General features: G+C 42.9%; 1 protein-coding gene across 1 annotated transcript in view; it reads right to left on the minus strand.

Annotated features, from left to right (window-relative positions):
• Positions 1-901: 901 nt before the first annotated feature.
• The window catches only part of myca (MYC proto-oncogene, bHLH transcription factor a), a 35,831-nt gene continuing 23,182 nt past the window's right edge, over positions 902-13,550 (minus strand). The window contains exon 4 of the mRNA XM_012815094.3: positions 902-3,361. The gene's annotated coding sequence lies outside the window, so the exon portion shown is untranslated. The remainder of the gene's footprint in view (positions 3,362-13,550) is intronic.

A 13,550-nucleotide genomic window follows, 5' to 3' on the forward strand; every position in this document is an offset into this window, starting at 1 on the left:
CTGAAAAAAACATTTATCTGAAACCTCTTGTATTTTTTTTCTCTTTACTGGAAGATTCCTCTTTGCTTCTAACAAACTTAGACACATCACGCAAGACTGCCTGGATGTAAACGTTGCAATTCCTCAAGCTTAGCCAAGCAAAGTGCAACCAGCTTGACATTCGCTGCATGCATGAACTCACATGTTTCATAGATGTCAGTTAACTGGATCATCCTTCACACATATAATACATTCCTGGTAAGCAGGCTAAATGTGGTGGGCAAATCAGGATAGTCTGTCTTAAGTGAGAGTCTTGACATGGTGGTAACACAAAATGTTATCATCATTAACACTATTCCCTGGGAGAGGCAAGAGCTCCAACAGTAAATATAAATTATATCCACATTACAGTGAGATATTCTCCATGATGACCCATCTACTGTACTTGACGGCTGTCTATCTACTCAATTTGATTCCATGCGTGAGGGTGCAGATTTGAGCTCCGAGCTTGAGCATGGTCATGGAAACATATGCATGACAGGTCACAAATTTGACTTGCTTTTACTACTGACATCTTTGAAATCCAAATTGAAGCCTGCGAACCATAATTAAAATCCAAAAACACGAGGCACGGCGGGTATGTGTTTGAAGACTTGTGAATGTGCTGCATGACAGCTTAATGTAAATGTCAGCCTTTCCCCATGGCTTGTTGCAAAACCAGCAGGGCCCCCTTAACAGAGTGCTCACTTTAGAAAAAATCTCTTCACATGAAACCTAGCAGAACCATGGGAATGAGGGGAAGTGGTAGTCATGGCATCTTGTCTACTTGGCCTCAGTGGGTACAGAGTGTATCTTCTCTTGGCTGCTGTTATTTGGGTTTTGCAGAGTAGCCCAGACAACACAAGCAGTCAGTGAGACAGACTTATTTTCCACATCTCTTTCCTTTATTCAGATACAGACTGTTTTTTCTTTTTCATCGCTTGAGGAATTTAAACAACATGCTCTGGGGCCACATTAACATCACAAAAAAATATACAATACATTAAACACACATTAACACATTGTCAAATGTTCTCAGTGGTAGGATTGAGAAAACCATCTAAGAAACATCCAGAAGCACGATACTATCAAGTCAGTGCATTTGTAAGGAAGTTCATATTACTTCCTGGATGTCTCAGTGAGTTTAATCATGCTCAGATCTTCAGGACTTGTGACCACTCAGAGGGACCCACTGTGGACAAGTAGCATATCTTTTTTTTAAGATTTATTCATGGGCTTTTTAGCCTTTATTTGGATAGGACAGCAAAGTATTTTGGACAGGAAGTGAGGAGGAGTGAGGAGGTGGGGAGAGGGTCGGGAAACGACAGCAGGCCGGAATTGAACCTGTGTCCCCGCGGGCATTGTAGCCCGTAAATGGGGGGGGGCTTATTGGCTCGCGCCACAGTGCCCCCCAAGAGTAGCATATCTCAGTAGATATTTCACTAGTCTGATGGCCTCCAGCTGAATAGCACCAAAAAAAAAAAATGCAGGAGACCACAATATCGATGTTCCACAGGGCCAACGTTCTAAAACCATAATTGTCCAACCTAACTGACGTCTTTTCATTCTGAGTCACGGCTGAGGACATTTTCTTTGGCGGGATGCTCCAAGGAACGTTATGACGAGTGCGGCAGGAAGTGGGAATGTGGGAATGTGTCATCCCCAAAACCAGTGTTCTACCATCTGTTTTTACTGCCTCTGCAAGACATCTGAAAGACTGCTCGGATACAAACTTATATAATGCCAGATCCCGGTTTGGCTTCTGAGTGGAGGAATGTACACATTGGATAGATTCTAGGAAGGCAAAGCTCTAGGGGAAGGCTAGATGAAGTTCTTTTGAATATGTCAAGCAGATTTTCAGTTCTGAAACGTGATGGAGATGATAGGACACACTGGAGTATTTCCATAAGCTCTGTCTGCCTGTGTTATGGGGCAAAGCATTCCTTTGCTGTGACGCGCTCCACTTAAAGAGGTGTCATTACGTAGCGTACTGCACAGGAACTCTCCCTTTCACTTCAAACCATTATCTGCTGTTTGATTAGATGTGCCCTGTGACAGAAATACCCTAACTGATGACAGATCGTCTGTCACAATGCGGCCCTTTCACCTGATCAGCTGCTTCGAGTGCTGTGGACATGGCGGCGTCATTTCAAAACTGCAGCAAATAAAAAGTTCAGCGTGTACTGTACAAATGGAGCCCATCCTGTCCTGGGTGGGTCTTAGCATCAACCACAGGATTCAAAAAGAAAGGAGGAACTAGAGAGAATGCGAAACTACAGCTTCTCAGCAAAAACTCCTGTCACTCACTAAAAACAACCGAAGTGCTGTCAGTCCCAGGAGATTATGGCATCCTGCTATGCATTCCTCTGCTTCTCCCTCTACCTGCTGAAAAACTTCTGATCTAGACTTAGTGATAACAACGGTTTGTGGTCCATTACTTAGTCATTATAATGTGGTGGTACACCAACGTCTAGACTTAAGCAGTACAATGAAAGCTGAAGTGTAGACTATGGAGAAGTAGATTTGTATGTTGACAGAGTAAGGTAAGGTGGCTATCAGGGTTAACTTTTTAAGACAGGATTTCCTGTGGAAGGAAAACCACATTAGATAAAATTTGCTGTAAAGGGTGTATAGTGTTTAGAGTTCACGGAGGAAAGCATTCTGAAGAAAAGTGTGACTTGAATTGATACTTTCTATTTGACCCCAAAGGTGTCAGATGAATCCTCTAGCATCAGTCTGACCAAGTCAACTTCATCATCATCACCAGGATCTTTCATTAAATGACAACCCTTAGACAAAGGATATTCCATTAAGCTCTAATGCTCTTACTTTTACTGATGTTTTCATTGCATAATCTTTTATTGGAGCTCCTGAGCTCACTTGTGGGTTCATTTTTAAGGTACAGGTGAACTCATCAGTTAAACCTGGCCCTCAGCAGTCAGCACCTTCAGGTATGAATTTGCCTCACGCTCAAGTATTTCACAAGCACACTGTGGCACGAATGGAATCTACTGCTTTTGTTAGAGCAGCTAGTTGTGTTTATAAGATGACAAGTTCCCATGGTGAGACACAAATCACTTAATTGCTAGCTAGAGTGGCCTTGTCACCCATCAAGAGGGGAACAAGTGTCTTTTAATAAATGCTCTGGGTAATTGTGCTTTATGGGGTTTGCACACACACAAGTTGAATGCAATAATGACATGTTCCTTTAGGTCACAGTGGTTGAGACTGTGTCCAGCTCTCTTTGTCATTTCTTGTCCGTGCATGATCTTCGATTGACTTGACAGGTGCTCTCACGTCCACTGAAACTGCACAGGAGGTGTTCAGGCGCCCAATAATCCACCTGAAATAAACCACAGAAGAAGACAAGGAATAAATGAAGATGAACGTAGCAGTAAAAACATGTCCACAAGCCCACATTACTGGGGTTTGATTTTTAAATGGGTTCAGAGGAGGACAGAGAGCGTAGGAGAGATGCTTTATGAGGCGTCACGGCTCCCCCTTTCTTCTTTAATTGGGCACTAAAATGCCTCGTGGGGGCAGAGGCAGAACCGAGCGTGTCATGTCACGATATAGCGATTCAGAACCGCTTCGACAGGTTGTAAGAGAGAAAAGGTAAAAGAAACTGTTGGACATGTGATTTTCTCTCCTACTCAAATAAAACACAAAGACAGGGAAGAGGGAGAAAAGGAGGGGAAAGCAAATCCCTAACATTAGTTTCTCATTTCTTTTAACAAGACTATAACAACACTTCAGAGGCAGAAATCTGTCTTAAACATTCCTGTGAGATGAGATCATTCTCCCACCAAGTTCCGATCATAGCAAACCCTTAAGGGACTACATGCCGGAAGCACATTTCTGTTCTATGACACTGTCATTCTGTGCTGTCTCAGAGCATTAGTCAATGGCAGAAAGAATGAAAACTTGGAGCAAATCCTGAATCAATCAGTGTGTTTACATGATGGTATAATTCGAATCTTTGCTTAGTCGGACTATGCTTTCTTTCGAGGGTAGGTGCTATTATCCCAATGTACATGGCAGTGAATAAATCGAATCATTGGCCGAAAGCATGTCATATCCGATACGATAGGTGGCGCTGTTTTTATTACAACTAGTGGTGATACAGCCCTTTCCGCTTGACCTCTTCACCACTACCAATAACAACAACAGTTGATTGAGCATGAATCGCGTCTGTTCATCGGTCCAGAAATGCGTGTTGCCTCTTGGGTTGTTTGTTTGTTTGTTTGTTTGTTTCTGCCAGGCCGATGTGTTTATAAGTTACATTATTCAAAGGTGAAAGATAAAAGGCGAGAGAAACGTATGCACATTCACACACACACACGCGCGCAAATAATGGGTTACAGCCAAAACGCATTGCCCTTCTGCAAGTTGCATCAAATTGTTTAAGTACTTCTTCGCTGTCGATTTCCAAATCTGTGTGAATATTCATAAGAGCAAGTCCAGTCAGTCTTTTGTCAGTCATCGTACTTCGTAAGATATGTCTTAAGACGCCCCATTGTACTGAATGACCGCTCAGCAGACGCTGTGGAAACGGGCAAATGTGCCGAACTTTCCAGGGCTTGATAAAGCTCACTGCATTTGGGCTGTAGCTCATTTAGCTGTTTCCAGCTCTATATCTGCATCGTCAACGCTGGGCATTAGTTGTCCGTACTCCGATTTTATAGTTTCCCCATCGTAATAAATATGCATTCATGATATTTTTCTATGACCGAGTTTGACAGGTATTGGTCAGGTAATAGTCGAGTGACAGCTGATTTCACAAGCATTAACTTTAAACCAGAATATTATAACGTGTCGGAATAGTCGCCCCGTAATGCCGTGCAGCGGGCGCATACTGTTATACTTTATGTTATGCATGACGTTCCCTAGGCTATATGTTCCTTACCGTTCTAATTACATGTCGTTGTTCTGTGTTGGGACAGAGCTTATACAGGTGGGTGACGGTAGCACAGTCTGTTCGTGGGCATAAAGCCCGTGCCATTGTGACAGTGATTTGTGTTTAATAAAAAGCCATAACAAATATACCACGCTTCCGTGATTTGTTACAATATAATGGTCTTGCTTCTATAATGTATAAACACGTAGGTTACAGGGTGGGTGTGGCAGAGAGAGAGAGGGAGAGCGATGATGCACACGGATATATCAGATTTAGCGACCGGAGCAAAGTTATGTTGCTGTAACGTTGAACTCTTTGCAATCAATAAATACAGTACTTAATAGGCTAATTGATACAATATCTCCTCGTTTGAGTGTGGTTGTTTGAGTGCAATGGGAGTGTATGATCGTTATTGTCTATAAAGCAGTGTTTCTCAAACTTTTTCAGACCAAGGACCACTTAGCCAATAAAAATTCGCGGACCATTTAACTAAATATCCCCGGAACAACATGCCTCCTACCCAAGACCTGGCGCCAGACAATTGTTAGCGCACACATGATTTTCGCGGGCTCTCCTTTTGTACGTACCAGTAGGCTAGTTATAGATATGACAATGCGCAAGGCAAAGCATCTGGAACCCTGCTCCATGCGTGACTTGGTTATGTTACAAACTAGTTCGCTCACAGCCTCATACTCCCATCACACACTCAGACAGACATCACAAAACACAACGATGCGCATACTGACCGCAGTATTTCACTACCAACAGTAGGCTAGCCCACTGGCATTAATACAGCCATCCTAGTAGTCAACTTTTCATAATTAAAAGCTGTCATTATCCAACGTCACACAACACAGAATATAGCCTAGTTATCATCTTGCTGTCTCAGCGGGAGAAAAACACAGTGTTTTGAATGCAACTCCGCGACGAGATAATGCCCTATGAGGCTGAATCACTTTCTCCTTGTCTATGTTTGAGGCTTTCTCATTTAATTTTCTTTTCATAGTTCCTGTCTTAAGCCACCAATCCATGACCTTGTTAATAGATTAGACAACTCTTTATTAGATTAGGCTACTACTGGCTGTGTTCTCTTCGTTCTGAGTTGTATGTTAGAAATGTCGCAATAATTTACTTGTGGCCGTCGCGGACCACACTTCATCATATTTGATAGAATGAAGAACAAATTAGTTGTGAATACTATCACCGAGTTTGAAAGGTATTTGGTCAGGTAACAGCCCTTTAACAGCTGATTTGCTTTCTGATTTGACAGTACTGCTGTGTGTTTTAAGCAAATAAAATGTGGACTGTTTACAAGCGGGCACCTGCTATCGTTGATTATACAGTAAATACGTTGTGAAATGAAACAAAAACACATCACAGTTAAAGATGTATTAGTATTGATTGATTCACATCGATATGAATGGATGACATGACTAACAAGTGGTGGGAAATTAATATGAAAGTATTTGTTCGGTGAATTAGCGCGCTCTGTCCAAACAGTCGCAGTCAACGTTTTTGTCAACACTGGCACCACATAAGTATCGTAATTTGAACGTCCTTATACGTTTTTAAGGAGGGGTTGTAAAGGTACTCATATCTTCGGACCTCTTCTGTTATGTTTGTTCATAGTCAACAAGAATAAGCTTGTGAGACAGTCTGCAGGATATTCATAAATAAACGTGTCATTAGTATGAACAGCTGAGACAACGTATCGTCTCTTTCGTCTTCCGGGTCACGACCTGGCAGGGAGGGAGGGAGGATGGCGGCGGGATCTCAAGCATGCGCAAAGACGCAAAGTCCAGTTCCTTATCCAATTCACCGTTACATGCCGCAATAGTCGAACTATCAACTGGATCGGATCGAGTTATCCAGGGGTGTTAGTCCGACTATGTGCGGTCCGACTACGATCCGACTAAGGTGCTTACATGAAACGGATAATGCGATTTCAGTCCGACTAAGGCAGTTATTCGAATCCATGTAACCACGGTCAATGAAAAGCACAGTTATCTGAAAGTACAAATGTCTTAAGTACAGTTGCAAATCCAGTTTCGTCTTCTTTTTCAAGAAATAGCTATATGAAAGTCATAATTAAAACAAAGATGTCTTAGAGGACTACAGTAGAGTTCACGACCTCTCAGCACTTGTGCCTCTGCTCATAGCAAACTCATTGCAAATTAACATTTTGAAGCACCCATCAGTTTGCCATTTTAGTCGACAAATTGGCCATTGTTATAAATGCTTAACAATCTTTTTTTCCCTACTTGTGTGGGAGGTATTCAAAGGCGATTGAAGCTCACTCATTGAAAAGAGTATTTTCTCACCTCCTACACGCTGACTGGATTCAGCAGGCTAATCAGTGGAAAGCGAGGGTGAAAGGGATTTTGTGTGAATGTCCATGCACCTACAAAAATCACTTTCACCGCATTCCGAAACAACGACCAGACCAGCCTCTTTTTTCAGTCAGCTCAAACTGTTTTGTAAGCCTTTGGGCTTGCATAAATACTCTTAATGTGAATGCCACTCAGTCTTGACTCCACGACTCCGGCTACTCCATAAAACCCCTTTTCAACAGGCTTGGGTCAGAGGGCTTCTATCCGAGGCTTAAGACTGCATTATTCCAGTGAATACCGTACACTCTGTTCAGTTCACACACTGGAAGTAAGAGGGGCTGTTCAGTTGCAAATGCTGCTCCCAATGAGCAGGCCTGTATGTTCTCATGGCTTTTGCAGGGATCTCAACTACACACTGCAGACTACATTTATCACGTCTGCCACACTCCAAGTAGTACTAGAAACTCAACACAAAAAAGGAGTGAACGTATACCAATTTCTCACAGATTCCTGTATACTGTTTGATAGGATGGTCTATTCTGCACAAAAATTGGACAGAGGTAGTGAATGGAACAATGCCCTTAACCAGCGGGGAACCTACCCACGGTAGGCTAATCCTACTGCATCACATTCCTGCTGACTTATTGTTGGACATTGACTAGAGGGCGAATCCCCATTTAACCCGCATCACACGTGCTGGGCTGGGCCCCTGGGTCGGACTGCCACACTGTCACAAATATGGCAGCAGCGTGTCAGCCTACGGGTATCTTCAGGGGGATGACAGGATTTTGCAGTGAATGTGCGAGAAGGGGAGAGGCCGCTGTAAAAAAAAGGAGAATGGACTCAAGGCTCTATTTTTGGGTGTTGGTTGGTATTTGTACCCCCTAGATAAACTCATACGGCTGTCTCCACGTGTGTATGACTCTCATGATGCTGTGACTTTTGTTCTTTGAGGAAAGTAAGAGGTGTTTCTTGGAAGCTAAAAATATGCATCTGACACCAAAGGGGATATTTGATCTATTCAGAGAAATAGTAGCAGATGTATTGTTCAAGAGGGTTTCACCAAAAAACAGTTTTTTCCATCCCCAAGGCAGCCCCTTGGTCTTTATTGAGTGACACAGTTTTCATAGTCGATTGAGAATGGGGAATCCCACACAATATAATGTTGTTTCAGATTACACAGCCCTGTGCTCCCCGGAGAGTTACAAGACACAGACCGAAATAAAAATATGACAGCGTCGTGGCAGTGACCAGAGTGAGAACAAATCTGAACTGCACGATTCAAAGTAAATGGGTATATTGGTAACAAAAGGAGAGATCCTCCAGGAGCTGATTTCAGACATTGGTTAAAGCCACAGGTTTGTTGTGACTAATTAGTATGACACTTTCTCACTCTAGGGCCTGACACAAGCCTTGGTTTGAGCATCATTTTTAATTACACATTTGCCTTTACACTTTGGACTTATACTTTATACTTTAAAAAAAAATCTGTGCCCTTCTGGACGGTAAAATTCCGTTGTTTGTTATATTTCCTTGGACTGAACTTAACCTTAGGCCCCTTAAAGACAACCAGGGCCCCTTAAAGACAACCAGGGCCTTCCAAGAACTAACCATTACCATAGTAGTGAACATGGTAGAGGGTTGAATTCTGTTGAATAATGGCATGTGACAGTTTAAGTCCCCAATTAAACTTGGATATTTGAAGTGTCATTTTTCAACCTGCTCCAAGTACATTTTAAAACATATCTCCTCATTCTCCTAATAAAGAGCTGAAATATCCTTGGAACAGTGCCTGCTAGGTTACCTATCCATTGTATGCTATGCAATGAGTATGCTAGCTAAAACTGCCAAACTGCAAGCCATTCAAACATAGCCTCACGACTTCAAATTATTCCAGATAAAATACATTTTCACAGTCGTATGACTATCACAAATCCTCTAAAAAACTACAGGCCACTTTACCTAGTTGACCACAGGTTAGAACCAGTTTGGACAAGTCCAGCCCATACGGGTGCTATTCCAAGCCTAAGCTACAAAGTTAGCTTGGTCTGAAGGTGGTGAGAGGAGACTTCTGTTAAAGGTCTTGACAGGAATGAGAGCTGATGGGGTGGGGTTGGGGTCTTGGGATGAGTAGGGGGGGATATTCTCTGGGGTGTTCCAGATGGGGTAGGAAGTCTCCTTGATCTGGTTGTAACCCGTTTGCCGAGAGCCGTGTCAGCTTTTAGTGACGTGTTGTTGCTAAACCCATTGAATGCCTGGTGCCTCTGCACTGAAACGCGATATGGGAGGAATGTGCCCGCCTCTCCGCTCCAATGGAGGGCCGAATGGCTGTAATGGAGCACCATCAATGATCTGCAGACACTCATTCATCGACAACTGATGCGACAGGGCTGTTTAACAACCCCAAGCTGAGGCCATTGGGGAAGTGATAATTGTATCACAGGTCATATCACACAGGAAATTTCACACATTTAACACTTTCTCACATTTCTTGAGCTCTGATAGGCGTGACAAATAAACATATGCTATGCATTTACAGCAAAACATTTAGGACCGTAACTTTGCCATTTGATCTGTCTGATCTATCAAAAATCCACGCAAGGTGCATATTTAGGAGTCCTGTATAAACTATGGGTCACAAGCCAAGCCAGGTGAGTGAGATATTCCAATGGAGAGTTGAGTTTGTTTTTAAATTGAATCTGTCTCACTCCCAGACACTGGGACACTGGGTCAGCATGCCTGGCAGACACTCAAAGCAGACAAGAGCACACGCAGCCCTGTCTTCTGCGGAGGTCTGACCAGATCTCGGCCCCACAAACATCTGAGTAAATCTACCCACCGACCGCAAACTATTGCTCCTGCCTCGGGGTCACAACCTGACCCCCAGTTCACTCAGAGGCAACAGGGCAATGCCATCACTTCACACTGAAGCAGAGCTGGCCTTTGAAGCTACTGGCCTGGGACGGTCTCGGGGGTACAAGTCTTTCCTGGAGAGGCCAGTGATCATTAGCGGTGCTGGCTCACTGACAAGCTGCCTGCAGCTGCTGAGGGAGCAGCGTTGAGTGCGGGGGCCAGAGGGGAGCATCATGATGGAGGGCTCCTGCAAGCCACCCTGTCAAACATTTCCTGTAAACTACAGGAAGTCACTGGCAGCTATTGGCCAATCACATAGTGTAGCTCTTTTCTAGCATTTTCTCGGCATAGTATTCACAGTGACAAGAAGCCTGCGGTAAAAAAAGGTTTGACATTATCTCCAGTAAATCACCAGAAGAAAGTCAACAGTATGTCACTGTAATACTTTTTTCAGTACTTTACTGTTTTTTTTTAATCTAGATTAGGAATAAACCTACTGTAAAAACAAACAGCATTATCTAACTGTACCAAATGATTGTGATGTTGTTTAGAGTGATCCACTGTTTAACACATTCAAATACCAATAAGACTACTACACAGAAAGGCTGAAATGATTGGACCTCCAACCATTACATAGCTGTAGTGTGGAGGTCATCAATCACAGTTCTGGGGTTTGCAACAGAATTTATTTGTAAACTTATACATTGCAATTGCACCAATATGGAAATCAATGTCAAATGATCCATTCGGAAAGTCAGACCTTTTTTGTGTAATTAGCTAATGGAAAATTGAGTGGAAAACTACTACTTGTGGAATGGTGTAAGTAATACTGTGAATGATGACATAAACTTCTAGTAGATGCTTTATCCACGACATACTTTTTTTTCAGCAAATATGCATCCTGGGTATTGAACCCATGCAGGCCTCTTGGGAGATGGCACTCTGATTATTTATTGCATTTTACGCCCAAAACACACCCATGATTAATTAAGAGATAAAGTACAATCCTTTTTAACCATGCACCTGGTGCTGCAAATATTTTTGCGCTGTTAAACTAGCAAAAGTGGATTTGTACATGCCCTAAAGGCACATGCGCCAAGTGCTTCAGACTGTGCGCTTAGATTAGCCCATGGTCTTGATTTGCTATCCACCTGCTTTACCAACTAAGTTACCTTAAACCACCTTAAAATGAAGATTCACTTTGCAAATGTACTGTGAGAAAGGCACTGTTAGCCTATGTTTAAGTTGAAAATAAAAACAAGCTATATAATATTCATTATTTGTAAATGTCGAAGCATTTTAATGTTGAACGCCATTTTATTCTATCGTTGCTTGGCTTTTCACTAAATGAACATTTTGTTCACAAATTCGCAAGTGTACCCAAGACATTGTTGCAGCTTTTCTTGTGTTCTTTTCTTGTGAAGGCCTTTTTTTGTTTTGTATTTTATCATGATAAGTCAGTGAGATGACAATCAACAAGTAGGGGTGGAAGATAAAGCAGTTTGTCCTGTCTGACCTCCACTGGCTCCCGGTCAAACACAGGATTAACTTCAAAATTCTACTCACCACCTTTAAAGCCCTAAATAACCTGGCCCCTTCCTACCTTTCTGACCTCCTCCCCCTCCACGCCCCTACCCGTTGCCTCAGGTCCGCCGGCGCAAACACTCTTAAAACCATCAGGACTAAGCGCCGGACCTGGGGTGACAGGGCCTTTTCTGCTGCTGCACCCTCCTTCTGGAATGACCTCCCTCTCCCCATCCGTCTGGCTCCCAACATAGAACTATTTAAACAATCCCTCAAAACTCACCTTTACAACCTCGCTTGATTCCTGAGAGATGCAAAATGATAAAGTCCCTTCGGCACCTTTACTTTCACAAACTGCTAAGTTCATAAACCAAAATGTAAGCGGTGCATCTTCTTTGGAATGTAAATTCTACATATCCTACACTTGTAAACATAGCGGCATCTGACCAGCTTTATCTCTTCATCTACAGTGTCTATAGATATATGTATATAGTATAGCATAGTAAACAGAAATCCATCAAGTCCGCCCAGAACCGACCAGTTAGTTCCTTCTGGTGGCTTCACTGTTGACATGATTGTGCGCTATCCATGCTTTTTACAGGCATCAGTTGTAAAATGATAACAATTAATTATTAATTAAGTGCAATGATCAGCACAAGTCATCACAGACCTTGGTATTTTGTTAATTTAATGTACGAGGCAACGTTGGTCAAAAAGACATGCTGCTGAAAAGGAATGATTTAACAGAGAGGTGTGACTCCGTTAGTTGACGACAGCTGGTACGGCCCTCTTGAGAGCTTCCTTTGGTAGTCACTAATGGGTAGGTGGACAAGGAAACCTACTTTTTCGATAATTGTGCAAATATGTAGGTCACATGAGGGTGTGTATAAATAATCTGGAGGATGTCTTGAAAGGGTTCGAGGGTAAAAGACTGAGTTGGCTGACCTTGCCAAGCGAAAGGATTAGAAAGTGCTTGCTTATAGGGGTTAAAGGAAACAAGAAAGCAAAAATGTTTTCTTCAGTGGTCAAGAAAATGTGTCGTTGTGTTGTCTAGATGTAAAGAGAACATATGCGATATAAGTTAATCGAGGATAAAGCGCCAATGATCCTAGTGTAAGGGACTACATAGTGGTGCCATTTACCTGCAACTTATATCTGCAGTGATAAAGCACACTCAAGAAATGCCAGGTGCGCTAGAATATATGTAAATCACTGGTGTTAAGACCATTCACTTACATGGTGACATTTTGGGAGTTTCCTGGCATCCTGCTCTTGCATGGTGACCTTTTTATTATCCTACTGTCATTTACTACTTACACATGGCGGCATTACTGACCGAGGGCCCGAGGGTTCGCTGCCCCAGCTAGGGCCGAGCTGGTTTACCTATTAGCATAGTGTGGGTAAAGCCCTTGCTGCTGCTGCTGCTCTCTGTAAGCCACACTAGCCGGACTGTCACTGACCAGGACAGCACAGCTGCTAAGGCTGCAGTACGACTCATATGCAGCTGCAGCTAATAAATCAGTGACGCAAAGCTGTGACGGACAGTCACTGAGCTCCACAGGTGCTGGGTTTGAATAGTGTTGGAGGGGGAAGGGGGTTAGTCTTGGCCTGAGAATGAGGAAAAGAAAGAAAATCGGACAATTCTATGTACGATGTGGTTGCATTGCATGGTTACTTTGTGTTTCAAATGGTAATAAGAGACAAGAATGAATGACTTCTGCTGGTATGGGCTATATATATATACATACATACACACACACACACACACGCTCATCACTAGTCATTGATACTGCATATGGGGTGTTCAACTTCAATTACTCCATGGTCAGACGAGTGACAGAGTAGAGATAAAGCGACCAGCTGCCATTCATTTTCAATGACAGTCTGGGATTTACAGCTACAACAGACAAGTGGCCGCTGCATCGGCA

This window comes from Clupea harengus, chromosome 17 (assembly GCF_900700415.2).
Source record: "Clupea harengus chromosome 17, Ch_v2.0.2, whole genome shotgun sequence".
Classification (NCBI taxonomy): Eukaryota; Metazoa; Chordata; class Actinopteri; order Clupeiformes; family Clupeidae; genus Clupea; species Clupea harengus.